Below are 14,088 nucleotides of genomic sequence, written 5' to 3'. Positions count from 1 at the left end.
AACAATTCCAACCACACCTCAGTTTTTATCACTTCTCCACTGACGCACGACTCTGAGCGCACTGGGTTCAGAAGAGACGAGGCGCCAATTTCCAGATGATTCCGAAGAGCACATACGTCTGCGGTCTTCATTTTACCTCTGATCACATTTACTTCAGCGGGTCTGATCACAGTCGGTCAGTCCAGTGTCGCGGACTCCACCGGAATTCTATTATAATCTCATCTTTCCAAACGTCTTCCTGGTTTGCGACGTAACGTGAACAGAGCCCATTGTGCGGCGCTTGAGGAGTCCCAGCGGAACCCGACGCCAACGCCAACACAAACATCCAGGCCGGTCCCTCAGACTCCGACCTGTTTGGAGCGGTTCTGGTGACCCACATGGAGCCGGGTCTCTCTGGGTTTCCTCTGGGTCACTGGTTTCAGATTCACAAATACAAACTGGGATCACGCTGCGCTTTAATTATAACCCACACTGCAAAAAATATTTAAATTATCTTTTCTTTATGTTGCGTTCGAGACATCAGCAAAATGTAGAATCTCTGGAGTTTAAAGTGATCTGGAGGATTTTCTGTGTCACTGTCAGATCACACATTTGTTGACCCGGTTTATGGTTAATGATCCTTTATAAACCTCTTTTCATTGTGTCCAAAACTTTTTGTCGAAGCCTGAAGCTGAGCAGGTCTGGGCAATCCGGGTATCATCTGTTTTTCAAAATAAAACCAAAAATAAGAAAACTTAAAAAAAAACAACAACTATTTTCTTCATTATTTGTCTCCAAAACCAAAATGAAAAAAAAACAAAAAAAAACAAAAAACAAAACGGATAACGATGAATTTTTTCAGTTTTCGATTTTGTGTTTAAATGAATAATGGAAAAAAGAGATAACGGCTGTTTCCCGCTTACGTGACTTAAACTGCGATGCCGGACTGAACCAGGACTAAACCAGGACTAAACCAGGACTAAACCAGGACTACAGGAACCAGGACTAAAAACTAAAACAGGACTAAAACAGGACTAAACCAGGACTGACTAAACCAGGATTAAAACAGCACTAAACACGGACTTAAACCCAGGACTAAAACAGGACTAAAAACTAAAACAGGACTAAAACAGGAACCAGGACTAAAAAACTAAACCAGGACTAAACCAGGACACCAACTAAACAGGACTAAACAGGACTAAAACAGGACTAAACCAGGATTAAAACCAGGACTAAAACAGGAAACCAGGAACCAGGACTAAAACAGGACTAAAACAGGACTAAAACAGGACTAAACCAGGACTAAAACAGGACTAAACCAGGACTTAAAACAGACTAAAAAGGACTAAAACAGGACCAGGACTAAACCAGGACTAAACCAGGACTAAAACAGGACTAAACAGGACTAGGGATGGGCATTCGATAAAATTTTCTTAATGAATTTTTGATTAATCATTAAGGTTTTTATAATAAAATTATCATCATTATTATTACTTTTACTAATCTGCATAAATAAACTGAACTTTGCGACACATCAGCCCATTTGACATTATCATGTGGTTAATGCAGTTTTGACACATTTGTTTATGTTTTATAGAAACTAAATTTAAAACCACATGACTCATTTGCATAAACTATACACTGATAAAAACAGCTCGCTCCTTGTGCCCTGATGTGGTTCAGTTTCTGTCGGACTAAAGGACACGACTCAGTGGAATATGAATGTTCTCTCTGTGTGTGTTTCGTGTTGGAGATGGTTCATGTTTTCAGAGATCAGACGTGTGCAGGTTTAGTGCAGCTCTTTATTTAACATCATTTCACTTTATTTATGTCGGTCACTTTATTTACTTTGCTTCTTTTGTGATGAAAAGACTGAAAAGTGTTTGTCTTTTGGATGCACATGCACTCAACTTTGTTAATGTTGATGTAAAAAAGAAAGATGGTGCGACATAGTGGGCAGGAAATGGAAGCATTTTTTTAGGAGTTTTGGTCATATTACTTCAGTGTCATCGTAGCTGCTGTGGAGGAAAGAGGACAGTTGTGGCAAAGGGACGAGGTGGCGGGAATCGAGCCCACAAGGTCGGCAAAGCAAGCGCCAGGCCGTCGTATAACAGCGACACTTCCTCTGAGATTTTTGTGAAGAAGGAATTCATCGCCTGCCCCAAACTGCCAACAGGTCTCAAATAAAAGCCTGGTCTGTTAAATGACTGAAAATAATAACAAATATTTTACAGTATTTTACGGTATATCATATCGAATCATATTGAATCGAAAGCTCACTGTAACAAAAAGTGTATCGTATCATGGCCCAGTGTTGTTCACACTTTTCATGAACAAGTTCAAAGTTCAGTTTATTTTATTTTTAGGTGAGTTATGTAAATCCCCCCTGGAGGAGCTGGAGGACGTGTCTGGGGTGAAGGAAGTCTGGGAGTCCCTGCTTAGGCTGCTGCCCCCGCGACCCGGCCCCAGATAATGAAACGCTGAACTTATTTTTCAAACTGACTTCCAGTTTACAACAACTTTACAACATATAAACCAAAACCACTGCAGAGCCACATCAGCTCGTTTGACATTATCATGTGTTTAATTCAGCTTTGACACATTTGTTTAAGTTTTACAGAAACAAAACTTAAAACCACATGGCTAATTTGCATAAATTGTAAACGCTGGAAAAAAGCAGCTTTTCCATGTGCGCTGATGCAGCAGCTTCTGTTGGACTAAAGGACATGACTATATGTTCTTTCTGTGACAGAGGGACGTCCCTGCAACTTTTGGACTCGTAGTTTGTAGAATGGAATGAAAGTGATGAGGGCGGCTCCACTTTACGCTCTAGACACACGCATAGAGCAGCGAGTCCTGTGAGCATAGATTTCAGAAAATGGGATCCATCCTATTTTATTATTATTTTGACGCTCTATGTGAGTGTAGACGCATATCCCCGTCAAAATACACAGAGAGCATGAATCTATTGTTGTATTTGTGCGTTTACCATCAGCACCACGTACTCCTGGGACAGTTCTGTGTCATGTGAAAGAGTTTAGGTCCAGAAATACTGCTAATTAGTGCTTTGAAATTTACTTTTGAAATCCTTGCGTTTGCCGTGGTCAGTCTGGTCAGAAGGTAAATACAAGCAGCTAAACGTGCTGAGTCAAGTTTGATCGTTTTTCCCACTGACAAATACAAGAATCAGTACGTTTCACTAGAGCTGCAGGTGGAGTCGCCTTCACGTTGACGCTGTGGTTTCGCGAGTTTAAGTGCGAGCAGACCTCGACACTCGTCAGGTGAAAACAAATTCCGACGTTTAATTGAACCCCAACAGTCACGTACGTGATTCATTTCACATAATTTGAACAAATTCGTGTTCAAGTTCTTGATTTACAAAAGTGTTGCGTTCAGTTCAAAGTTCACTGAAAAATGAACCTGTTCAATGAACCTGTTCTTCTGAACTCGTTCATGCACAAGTATAAGTGTTGAGTAGTGACGGCGAACGGAGCCTCGTGAAGCATTTACACCTCAGTCTCAATATTGTCTCAAATGGTTGGACGTGTCTGTGCCCTCGGAGAAACACTGACCTCTAGTGGACAAATTTAACCATTGTCATGCAGGTGTCTCAACATCGATGAAGTATTGTTTGTGTAAGAAAAAACTTGTGTGCAGAGCGACACCGTACCAACAACAACAACAATAATGATGATTTAAAATAATATGTAAAGAGAAACATAAATATCATGCTGTAAATAAGAAAATAGGTGTGACCTTGTTAGGTGGAATTAGATCAAAGTGATCCCAAACCATGGAACGCTTTTTTCCATTTGTAGACGCCAACGAAAATGAAACAAATGCCAGAAGTCACCAAAATCATCACTAAAAACCCTCACTACCCAACATTTTTAAGAAATATTGGTGCATCTTTTATACTGTAGCAGTTTAGCGCTTGTCAAACCACAGAAGTGCACTGAACACTCTGAACCAATCACAGAGCGGAACATTCGCCAAGCCAATGAGACGCTTCGATACACTGAAGCGATCGACACGCAGAGCGAAGCAGTAGACCAGGGGTGGGCAAACTTTCTGGCTCGCGGGCCACATAGGGTCCTAAAGTTTGACTGAAGGGCCGGACAGAAGACAGGACATAACGTGTTAAGAGCTCAGATTCATCACATTCTTATTCACATTTATCCAGGACTTCAGACGCTACACGTTTCATCACTGCTGTGAAAGATTCAGAACAAATAAAACTGTTGAGACCTGCTCCACTGCACAACATGAGTCAATGTTCATCGTGAGTTCACTGTTTTCGAATATGACTGATAACAGCTCAAAAACAAAGCTCACGCCAAACAACCACAGACACACACCTGTGAGTGAGATAAAACCTGACTCCAAAATGTTGTACACATTAATCATTACAACTCAGAGACCACAGGTTTCCTTGATTGATTTTTACCAACTCAAACTGGAAGCAGTGCATCTTATATCTTAAGCACCAACTACTTCACTCATGGTCCGAATAACTCCTGTAAGAACACTTTCCCATAAAGCATTGCGGCCAACATAATACGCCGCAACTCAATGTATATATAGTGCGCCATCTACTGGGAAACACTGGAAATGCAAGACAAATAAAACATCAACAAGGTTTATTATTGTAATTTATTCCAGTTGGGCGGGCCGGATTAAAAGGTTTAAAGGGCCGCATACGTCCCCCGGGCCATAGTTTGCCCACCCCTGCAGTAGAGGGAGGGACCGACACTTCCACACTTTGGTCACGTGAGCGGCTGCTGCGAGACGAGCTCCGAGGCAGCGCTCCGGAGCGATTTGTTTCAGAAAGAACGAGACGTGCTCCAGAGCTCCGACTCATTCGCCGTCACGAGGGCTGAGGTCTGTATGTTGGCAGCTTCTTAATGACACTCAGCCCTATTAATGCCATACTTTGGAATATTGTAAATAAACCAATAACATCTCCATAAAGATAAGCTGGCGATCAGACACAGTTGCACCTTTAAATCATAAAACTCATGTACGTGAATTAATGCAAAATAGAGTAGTTAATGCCCATCTGCGGAACATTCCAGGCCGAGCGTTCTTATCTCCACGGCGACGAGGAGGGCCGCGCACGAGGCTGTGCATCCGAGCGGCTCCGTGTTATTCTATAGGAGCGTCTGCGTCGACTGTGCGGCTCGTGCGAGGGAGTGAGTCACGCTCCGAGCGCCTCCAAAGAAACAGAATAAAAAACGCGAACAGATTGTCGTGGGCCGGTTACCATGACGACGGCTCGGGGCGAACTCTGACCCCTGTGCAGTCCGCCCGCAGCCACACGCATTCAGCTCGCACAATGAGAGAGGAGGAAAGCAAACTTGGGAATTACAAATAAGATTCACAAGTTAATGCGGCGTTTTTCAGTAATGGACTGAAGGACTGAAGGGTTTGGTTTAGTCACTCGAGTTTTGTCAACTATTTCTACTTTTATTTAGCATTTTATTTAGATTATAAAGATTTATATGGAACAACAGCAGAAAGGAGAAGTTAATGAGTGAGTTTGCTGAGGGTTTTTTTGTATTTATAAGTAAAAATGCAGATTAAAAGGCTCATATTTATGCTATTTTCTGATTTATGTTCTAATGTTTCCTCATCACAAACAAAGACCTGGAGTTGTGTTTTTTTGTTTTTGTTTCATTCACACATGTTTAACACACAAACCTGCAGATTGAGGCTGAGTTCTTCTCTCAAACAAACAAAAAACTCCACCTTGTGATGTCATGTGGTACAGGAAGTGCTCCACTGTGGTTTTTAACCCTTCCACACGGACAAAATCATATATGATAACTGGGAATATGTTTTATATAACATAACGTTCATAACTTTCCGACCATAAAAGATACTTACTTTTTTTTCCTTGTAAGTGTACATTTATATGATGAGGGTCTGAACAGAAGGCGCAGAAGTGGTGTCGCGTCTTCACTTTTTATTCCGCGTTTAGACGAGAGTTTTCGGGAGGAAACCTGCGTGCACACGGTGATGCAAAAGTGTGTGGAATTTCATAGTGTGTGCATGCCAGGGGACGAGGTGGTGACGTAAACGTGTACACGACCTGAGCAGATCTGACCAGAGTTTTGCGTCTTGGACAGTGTAGATGGAAATGCTATGGTGGAGCTTATTCAACTTTTCCACTCTGGAGGTTGGTTTCAGATCATCGTCTACCTCACTTCGCAGCATTAGGATTCGTTTGCTCGACAGTAGGCGGGTACTTTTTTATTTAACCAACCACGTATGTAATTCGCCAAATCCCGTAGGAAGAAGGACAATAACGTCTTTCCCCTTGATAAAATTCACCAAACATTCTCTTTGTTCCGGCTTTAAATCCTCGATCTGAGGAATCGTCGCCAACACAGAATGTCTGTCTTCGTTTACATCCATCTCAATGTTTTGTTTTCTGTTGTGCTGTTCCACAAAAGGGACACAGACAGACGCCACGAGTTTGACGTCATGACTTCACAGCTCTTCACTGATTGGCTGGTGCCCAAACTTGCACTTCGGGGGTTTTTGCAAATCGTCTGGTGTATTCTGATTCCTGACCTAGTCTCTGGAGAAAAATGAAATTGAGCGGAGGCACTAGGTGGAACCAGACTGACTAGGCCGTCACAGCTTTTCGAACACTTTCCCAAGAACTTAGTTTTCCGCCAAGTGCCTCTGGTCCATCCATTTTGTTCAGCCCAAACTTTGCCAAAGAGTGTAGTGAGTCAAAACGGTCGATGCTCTGAGCGTCTGTGTTTGTAACATTTGAAAAAGTCGCTCTAAGTGCAGATATTTCTCAAATAAATGACTAATGGTGCAGCTTGGTCTGTGTAATTGCAAATCTTTTGCTGTTTTTATTTTCAGGTTTATTTCAGTCCAGATGTCCAAATCCAAATGTAATAAACCCCATGGAAATGCAGGAAGTGATGTGTCTCAGTGCCCTGGACCTGACACCAGCTGTTTCCACGACTGACACCAGGAAAGTCATGAGGCCATTGCACTTTTTGTTTTGTTTTGAGTCAATAAGGATATTTTATATTTTATTTACAGACTTGACAGACTTGATATTTTGCACTTTTGTAGTTAAGGTTCTAAATTAGACATGTTTACACCCCAAAAGTTTTTTTTTTTTTTTTTTATACACGTTTGCTGTGTGTTTTGTATGTGTGAATATGTGAGTGTAAATTTTATTTTTTTATTTTTTTTTTTTTTTTGTCTTTCTGATCCTATGGCTTTTATTACAGCCACATGACACAATTACAGCAGCAGATTGTGAAATAACAGGACGTACTGAAAAAAAGGATGTATAACACTAGAGCTGGGTATCATTAAGAAGTTACCGATACGATACATACCTCGATACAGTGAGCTTTCGATTCAATACGATATATTTCAAATCGATTCAATACAGTTCAATAAAAATAAAGGCGAAATCATGTCTGTGATACTAAAAGTCTTTGTTAAACCACTTTTTTGTGCAAAGTTCATATGAAACACAAACATTTTAATTCGTCAAAACAGTGAAAATGTCAAATGTGTCGCACTTTAACAAAAAACTGTAAGAAAATAATTTAGTAAAATATACCAAAAAATACTCTTGGTGATATATCGATACAGCAGCCCATGATATCGATACTGTATCATCACATTAAGCGATACGATATATCGATATTTCAATATTTTTGCACACCCCTATATAACACTTTATTCAGGGGTAAAAGGGGGAGTTTTAAAAGCAAAATTGAGAAAAAATATCCAGATGAGGAGAAATGTAGACAGACTAATAATAAAATTTTACTCAAACATGTGTGAATGAAACAAAACTCAACTCCATGTGTGTTTTTGAAGAGGAAACGACCTGATAACACAGATCATAAACAGTATAATCTGGGCCCTTTAATGGTGTCATGTTTGCATTATAACCCTGAGTCATGTCGAACCAAACGATGTGTCTGGATGTGAAAATACGGCGTTCTCCGGGCGTTCGTCGGTTTCTTGGGGCAGATGTAGCTCCGGGTTCATCCATCATGAGCACACAGGAGGTGCCAGGCGTCGTAAAGCCCCCTTGTGGACAGATTGGAGAAATAAATCAAAATTTGTGATGGAAACTTGTACCTCCCCTTCGCAGAGACTCGACACACGAGAGTCTCACAGCCCACCTGCACCGGTGATGCAACTCAGACAGACTCACAAGGAAGGAGGAAAATACACAAATAAACTCACAAAAATTACAAAGTGTGGATGAAATGAGGGGAAAAATACACAAAATGAGGACAAAATGAGGAAAAACACACACAAAACACCCAAAAAACAGAAAATGAAGACGAAATGAGGAAAAAAACACGCACAAAAACAAAATGGGGACAAAAAAGACAAAATGAGGATGAAATGAGGAAAAACACACAAAAACACACCAAAAAACCCAGAAAATAAAGACAAAATGAGGAAAAAAAAACACAAAAAAACAAAATGAGAGCAAAATGAGGGAAAAAAAAAGACAAAATGAGGATGAAATGAGAAAAACAAACAAACAAACAAAAAAAACACACAGAAACACAAAATGAGGACAAACACACACACAGAAACACGCCAAAAACAGAAAATGAGAAGAAAAAAAAAGAACAGAAATGAGGATGAAATGAGAATTTTAAAAAAAAAACACAAAGAAAAACACAAAATGAGGAACAACCCTCAAAAGAAGAAAAATGAGGAATGAGGAAAAAAAAAAAAAAACACGGAAAAATGTTTTTTAAAAATGCACACAAAACACAAAATTAGGGGAAAAAAACACAAGCAAAAAAACAAAAAATGAGGATGAAATGAAGAAAAAAACAACACACACACGCACACACAATTTTTTTTGAAAATAAAACGAGGAAAAAACACCCCCAAAAAACACACAAACCAAAATGAGGGCAAAATGAGAAAAAAAAGAAAACATACACATAAAACCCCACAAAAAACACAAAATAAGGATGAAGTGAGGAAAAAAACACAAAAATGAAACACACAAAATTGAAGACGAAATGAGGAGACAAAAACCCTGAACCCTGAAAAAACCAAAAAAAACATAAAAAAGCACAAAATGAGGTCAAAATGAGAAAAAACACACACAAAAAACACAAAATGAGGACCAAAAAAAAAAAAAAAAAACCCCACACACAAAAGGAAGACGAAATGAGGGATAAAACAAAACAAACAAAAAAAAACACAGAAAAAACACAGAAAAATAAAAAAATGAGGGGGGGGCGATGCAAAATGAGGTTTGAATCCCACTCTTGATGTACTCATGATCCACTGAGCCACAGGTTGTCGGTGTGATTCCAGCTCCCACAGATAAATGCTGTTGTTGTGTCCTTGGGCAAGACACTTAACCCCCTCCAGTGTCTGTGAACACTGGTGTATGAAAGTGTGAATAAGTGGTTCCTCGTTATAAAGCTCGGTTTAAAAATGTGATTATTTACCGTTTCCCAAAACCACAAACTGAGGATGAAATGAGAATAAAAAATAAAAAAAAACACAAAGAAAAACACAAAATGAGAAACAACCCTCAAAAGAACAAAAATGAGGACGGAATGAGGGAAAAAAAAAAAAAAAAAAAACCCCCACAGAAAACCCACAAAAACCACAAATTGAGAACAAAATGTTTTTAAAAAAAAATGCACACAAAACACAAAATTAGGGAAAAAAACACGCAAAAAACAAAAAATGAGGATGAAATGAAGGAAAAACAAACACACACATACACACACAAAAAAATAAATAAAAATAAATAAATAAAATAAAATGAGGAACCCCCCCCCCAAAAAAAAAACCCCCACACACAAACCAAAATGAGGGCAAAATGAGAAAAAAAAGAAAACATACACATAAAACCCCACAAAAAACACAAAATGAGGACGAAGTGAGGAAAAAACACACACACAAAATGACGACGAAATGAAGACAAAAAGACAAAAACCCTGAACCCTGAAAAACACTGGAAAAAAAAAACCATAAAAAAGACAAAATGAGGTCAAAATGAGAAAAAACACACACAAAAAACACAAAATGAGGACCAAAAAAAAAAAAAAACACACACACAAAAGGAAGACGAAATGAGGGATAAAACATTTACAAAACAAAAAAACAAAAAAAACAGAAAAAACACAGAAAAATAAAAAATGGGGGGGGGACGGACACAAAATGAGGTTTGAATCCCACTCTTGATGTACTCTTGATCCACTGAGCCACAGGTTGTCGGTGTGATTCCAGCTCCCACAGATAAATGCTGTTGTTGTGTCCTTGGGCAAGACACTTCACCCCCTCCAGTGTCTGTGAACACTGGTGTATGAAAGTGTGAATAAGTGGTTCCTCGTTATAAAGCTCGGTTTAAAAATGTGACTGTTTACCGTTTCCCAAAACCACAAACTGAGGACGAAATGAGGAAAAGAAAAAACTCACAGGAGCCAAGTTTACTGGGCCCAAACTCTTCACATTTGCATATAATTCTGGTATAATCACGTCTCTAAGTGAATCTGTGTCTCCAAACGAAAATAAACTCAGCGTTTGCTCATTTCCAGTCGCCGTGTGTTTGCAGAGCGAGTGCAGCTGAAGCGCTTAATCACATTTCAGACGTGGATTTGCGCTCCACAGTTTTCTGCTCAAATTGGTGTCAGATGTTACAGAAAATTGACAAAATCTTGAAAGAATCGCTGATGTTTTGGAAGTTGTTTGTACTTTTCTGTGATTGTAATTCTCCAGCACTTTCATGATCCTGGATGAATTCGATCTGGGAGACGGGGCCGTGTTTTTTGGTTCTGTTCTTGTTGTTCTGGTCTGGGTTCATTCAGGTCGTGGTTTTTGTGTCGTCCGTTTTGCCTTGGATCCGGATCACACACAACAAATATGGCTGCTTTGGACGAAAAAAGAAAGACAAAATATCTTATGGGGAATTTCTCCAGAATCCACGAGCGAGAAACTAAACGTGACGAGCGCTGGTCTACTTCGTTTCACGTGAGTCACTGAAATAAACAAATCTGATGTGATGAAACGAGAAAAAAAACATAAAAAAGATCCACAAAAAACAAAATGAGGACAAAATGAGGAAAAAATGCACAAAAAATGAAAACAAAATGAGGAAAAAACACACACACAAAACACAAAATGAAATCAAAGAGAAGAAAAAACACCCCAAAAAACACCCTAAACAAAATAAGGATGAAATGAGAGGGAAAAAAAACACACACACACAAAAGAGTATGAAATGAGAAAAATAAAAACACAAAATGAAGACAAAATGAGGAAAAAAACACAAAAAATCCTCCCACAAAAACACAAAATGAGGATAAAATTAGGAAAAAACACACAAAATGAGGAAAACATACTTCCAAAAACACAAAATGAGGACGAGATGGAAAAAAAAAAGCACAAAAAACACAAAAAGAAGAGAAAATGAGAAAAACACATATAAAAATAAACAAATCTGACCCTTATGAAAGTTGATATCATGTCAGTCAAACACGGGCAGTTTGATTTCACACAAAAAAAAAAAAAAAACCAACAACATTGTGCTCTGTGGGACAATTCTTTCTGGATCATAGTACCTGCAGTACCTGGAGCGTCCACTAGTCGACCTGGAGCGAGGACAGGGGGAGTGTCTTATCCGGTCCTTATTATAGATCCATGGTTTCCTCTGGAGAGTGGCTGGATGTCTCCCTGGGGACATCCTCCGTGAAGACCCAGGAAGGTGATCAATGACCCAACCCATGTTCTTCACAGTCAGTTTGAGTTGATGCCATCAGGCAGAAGGTTCAGGGTCCAAACTGTAAACTGAACAGATTCAAACGTTCTTTTGTGCCACTAGCTGTTAACCTGCTAAACTCAGATAGTGCAGTTAAAAATAATTATAAAAGGCTTAGGGAATGTGCAATAATTAATAGAACAGAAGAATGCAAGGGCTTGTCTGTTAAGAATAGTTTTTAAAGGTCCCGTTGGTGCATCACTCGTGGTCACACTTGGTCTCATATTTATTCTGTTCTCTGATGTTTGTTTATGTGCTGCTTTGTGTTGTGTTGTTTTTTGATAAAACATGTGACCCCCTGTCCCAAGACAAATTTCTCCCATGGGAGACAATAAAGGATTATCTTATGTTATGTTGGTCTCTGGGCTGGGCTGGGAACACCTCGGGACCCCTGAAGAGTCTTGGGTGAGAGAAATCTGGACCTCACTGCTCAGACTGTTGCCTCCGTGACCTGGATAAAGAGAAAGAAAATGTTTGGGGAGGGAGGGATGATTGTGGGGATACTTATTGTATACACAGAGTCGGCATTCTGGACAAAGTGAGGACCAGGGGATTCCAGGGGATGAACAGCATTACTACACCAGTGGTTTTGCGAGGATTCTCGTGGTGCCCCGGCAAGTGCTTGGTGCTCTACTCGCTGTGTGTAATGTGCTTAATGGGAGCTACAGAACTGTGTGTACATCATTTTATTAAAGGTTGTATAGAGGATTTTCCAAGGAACGAGAAATCCAGCGACTGTTTGTCCTTTTTCAAATGTTGCGCATGTGTGAAACCACCCCCCTCCCCTACAGCTCCTACGTAGAAACACCTCCTCCCTCCTCCTCCTTACGCCAGAAACAGGTTTGTTTACAGCCGCTGCACATGACTTGTAAACAACTAACTACAGTGTTGGTTAGCAAGACGGAGAAGTGAGGAGGGGAGGGTGTGCGGACATTTGTTAGAGCGAGAAGAGTGCGGAGAAGTGAGGAGCAGGGGGAAGAGTGGATCGGGCAGCGGGGACAGGAGCAGGAAAGGGGTGCAGAGAAGGTTGCGCGGAGATTCCGTGTGAATGAACTAGCTACAACACACAGCAGCAAGCGGACTCTTTCTTTGCCTTGAAAATGACGTTTTCAGACATAGGATATCACATTCGTGTCCTGAAAAACGTTTGTCCAGCTCTTGGAAATAAAGTACGTTTTCATAATAAGCAGAAGTTTCCTGTCCAGGAGTAATTTGTGGACCAGTGTGTCAGTCTTTAGACCCTGCGTCTGCTTCAGTCGCGCGCCATCGCTGGAATGAATCTTCAAGAATCACCTTAGTTTGGCTTCGCTGCTTTTTTCCCCTTGTCTTCTTCTTTCAGCGACCTCAAAAACGGACTTTCTTTTGCGGCGAACTGCTCCTGGATTCTTGTCGCCATTGCAACAAACTTTGTGCGAACTGCGAGGAAAATATAGGTCAAAAAAAGCCGCTAAGAACTGTTGCGTTGGTGGAGTAAACAGCGTCTGTGCGTCTTGCGTCTGTGGACTGTGTGACAGTCGTACGTAAACCACGTACCGGCAGCGCAGGCAAGTCAGTTACACTAGAAACGTAGGGAGTTTGATTGACAGCCTGTCAGCTCACAGATAACGAGGCAGTGTCGTTATCTATTGGCAAATGTTTAGCCCCACCACGTCCAGAGTTGATGAATTTTTATTCTCTTTTTTTTGGTCATCATAATTACAAGGCGACTGCACCTTTATAATCTATCATTGACAATTTGAAACAAAAAAAAAATCCTCCATACAACCTTTAAGTAAGTCTTTATTTATATCGCGCTTTTCACAGACATTTTTGTCACAAAGACACTTTACAGAGCTTTATTCAGTATTATTCATTCACTCTACACCCAGTGGTGGTAAACTACTATTGTAGCCACAGCTGCCCTGGGGCAGACTGACAGAAGTGCACCTGCCCTGCCAATCGGCACCATCTGCCCCTCCGACCAACACCATCACACACACACAACACTTTCATACTAGGCAATGAGGGTGAAGTGTCTTGCCTAAGGACACAACAACAGTTATTGCGACTGGCGCCTCCTGTGGCTCCTGATTTTCCCAGTGAACTGACCAGACCCGGTCCTGCTGAGCCTCTGAGATCTGACGGGATCAGGCTTTTACAAGATGGTGTGAGAAACACATTTTATTTATTTAACTACATTGATCTGTTTTGTTTTGTTTTGTTACTGTTGATTTGCGATTATCTTTTCTGTTCTTATTTTTGTCCGATGTATCTGCTCTCACCCGAGTATGAAAAGAACGAATAAAGAAAAACTGTGAAAAATTATCACAAAA

The 14,088-nt window shown here is 40.3% G+C and overlaps 1 long non-coding RNA gene across 1 annotated transcript in view; it reads right to left on the bottom strand.

Moving 5' to 3' along the window:
* Window positions 1-7,585: 7,585 nt before the first annotated feature.
* Window positions 7,586-14,088, bottom strand: part of LOC129409214 (uncharacterized) — a 19,057-nt gene continuing 12,554 nt past the window's right edge. The window contains exons 2-3 of the long non-coding RNA XR_008632285.1: window positions 11,580-12,227; window positions 7,586-8,058 (exon numbers count right to left, since the gene is read on the bottom strand). This is a non-coding gene — a long non-coding RNA (uncharacterized LOC129409214). The remainder of the gene's footprint in view (window positions 8,059-11,579; window positions 12,228-14,088) is intronic.

This window comes from Boleophthalmus pectinirostris, unplaced genomic scaffold, assembly GCF_026225935.1.
Source record: "Boleophthalmus pectinirostris isolate CB_2022bp ecotype Guang Dong unplaced genomic scaffold, ASM2622593v1 HiC_scaffold_19, whole genome shotgun sequence".
Classification (NCBI taxonomy): Eukaryota; Metazoa; Chordata; class Actinopteri; order Gobiiformes; family Gobiidae; genus Boleophthalmus; species Boleophthalmus pectinirostris.
Note: the sequence above shows the minus strand (reverse complement) of the source record. Positions and strands in the feature narration are given on the sequence as shown.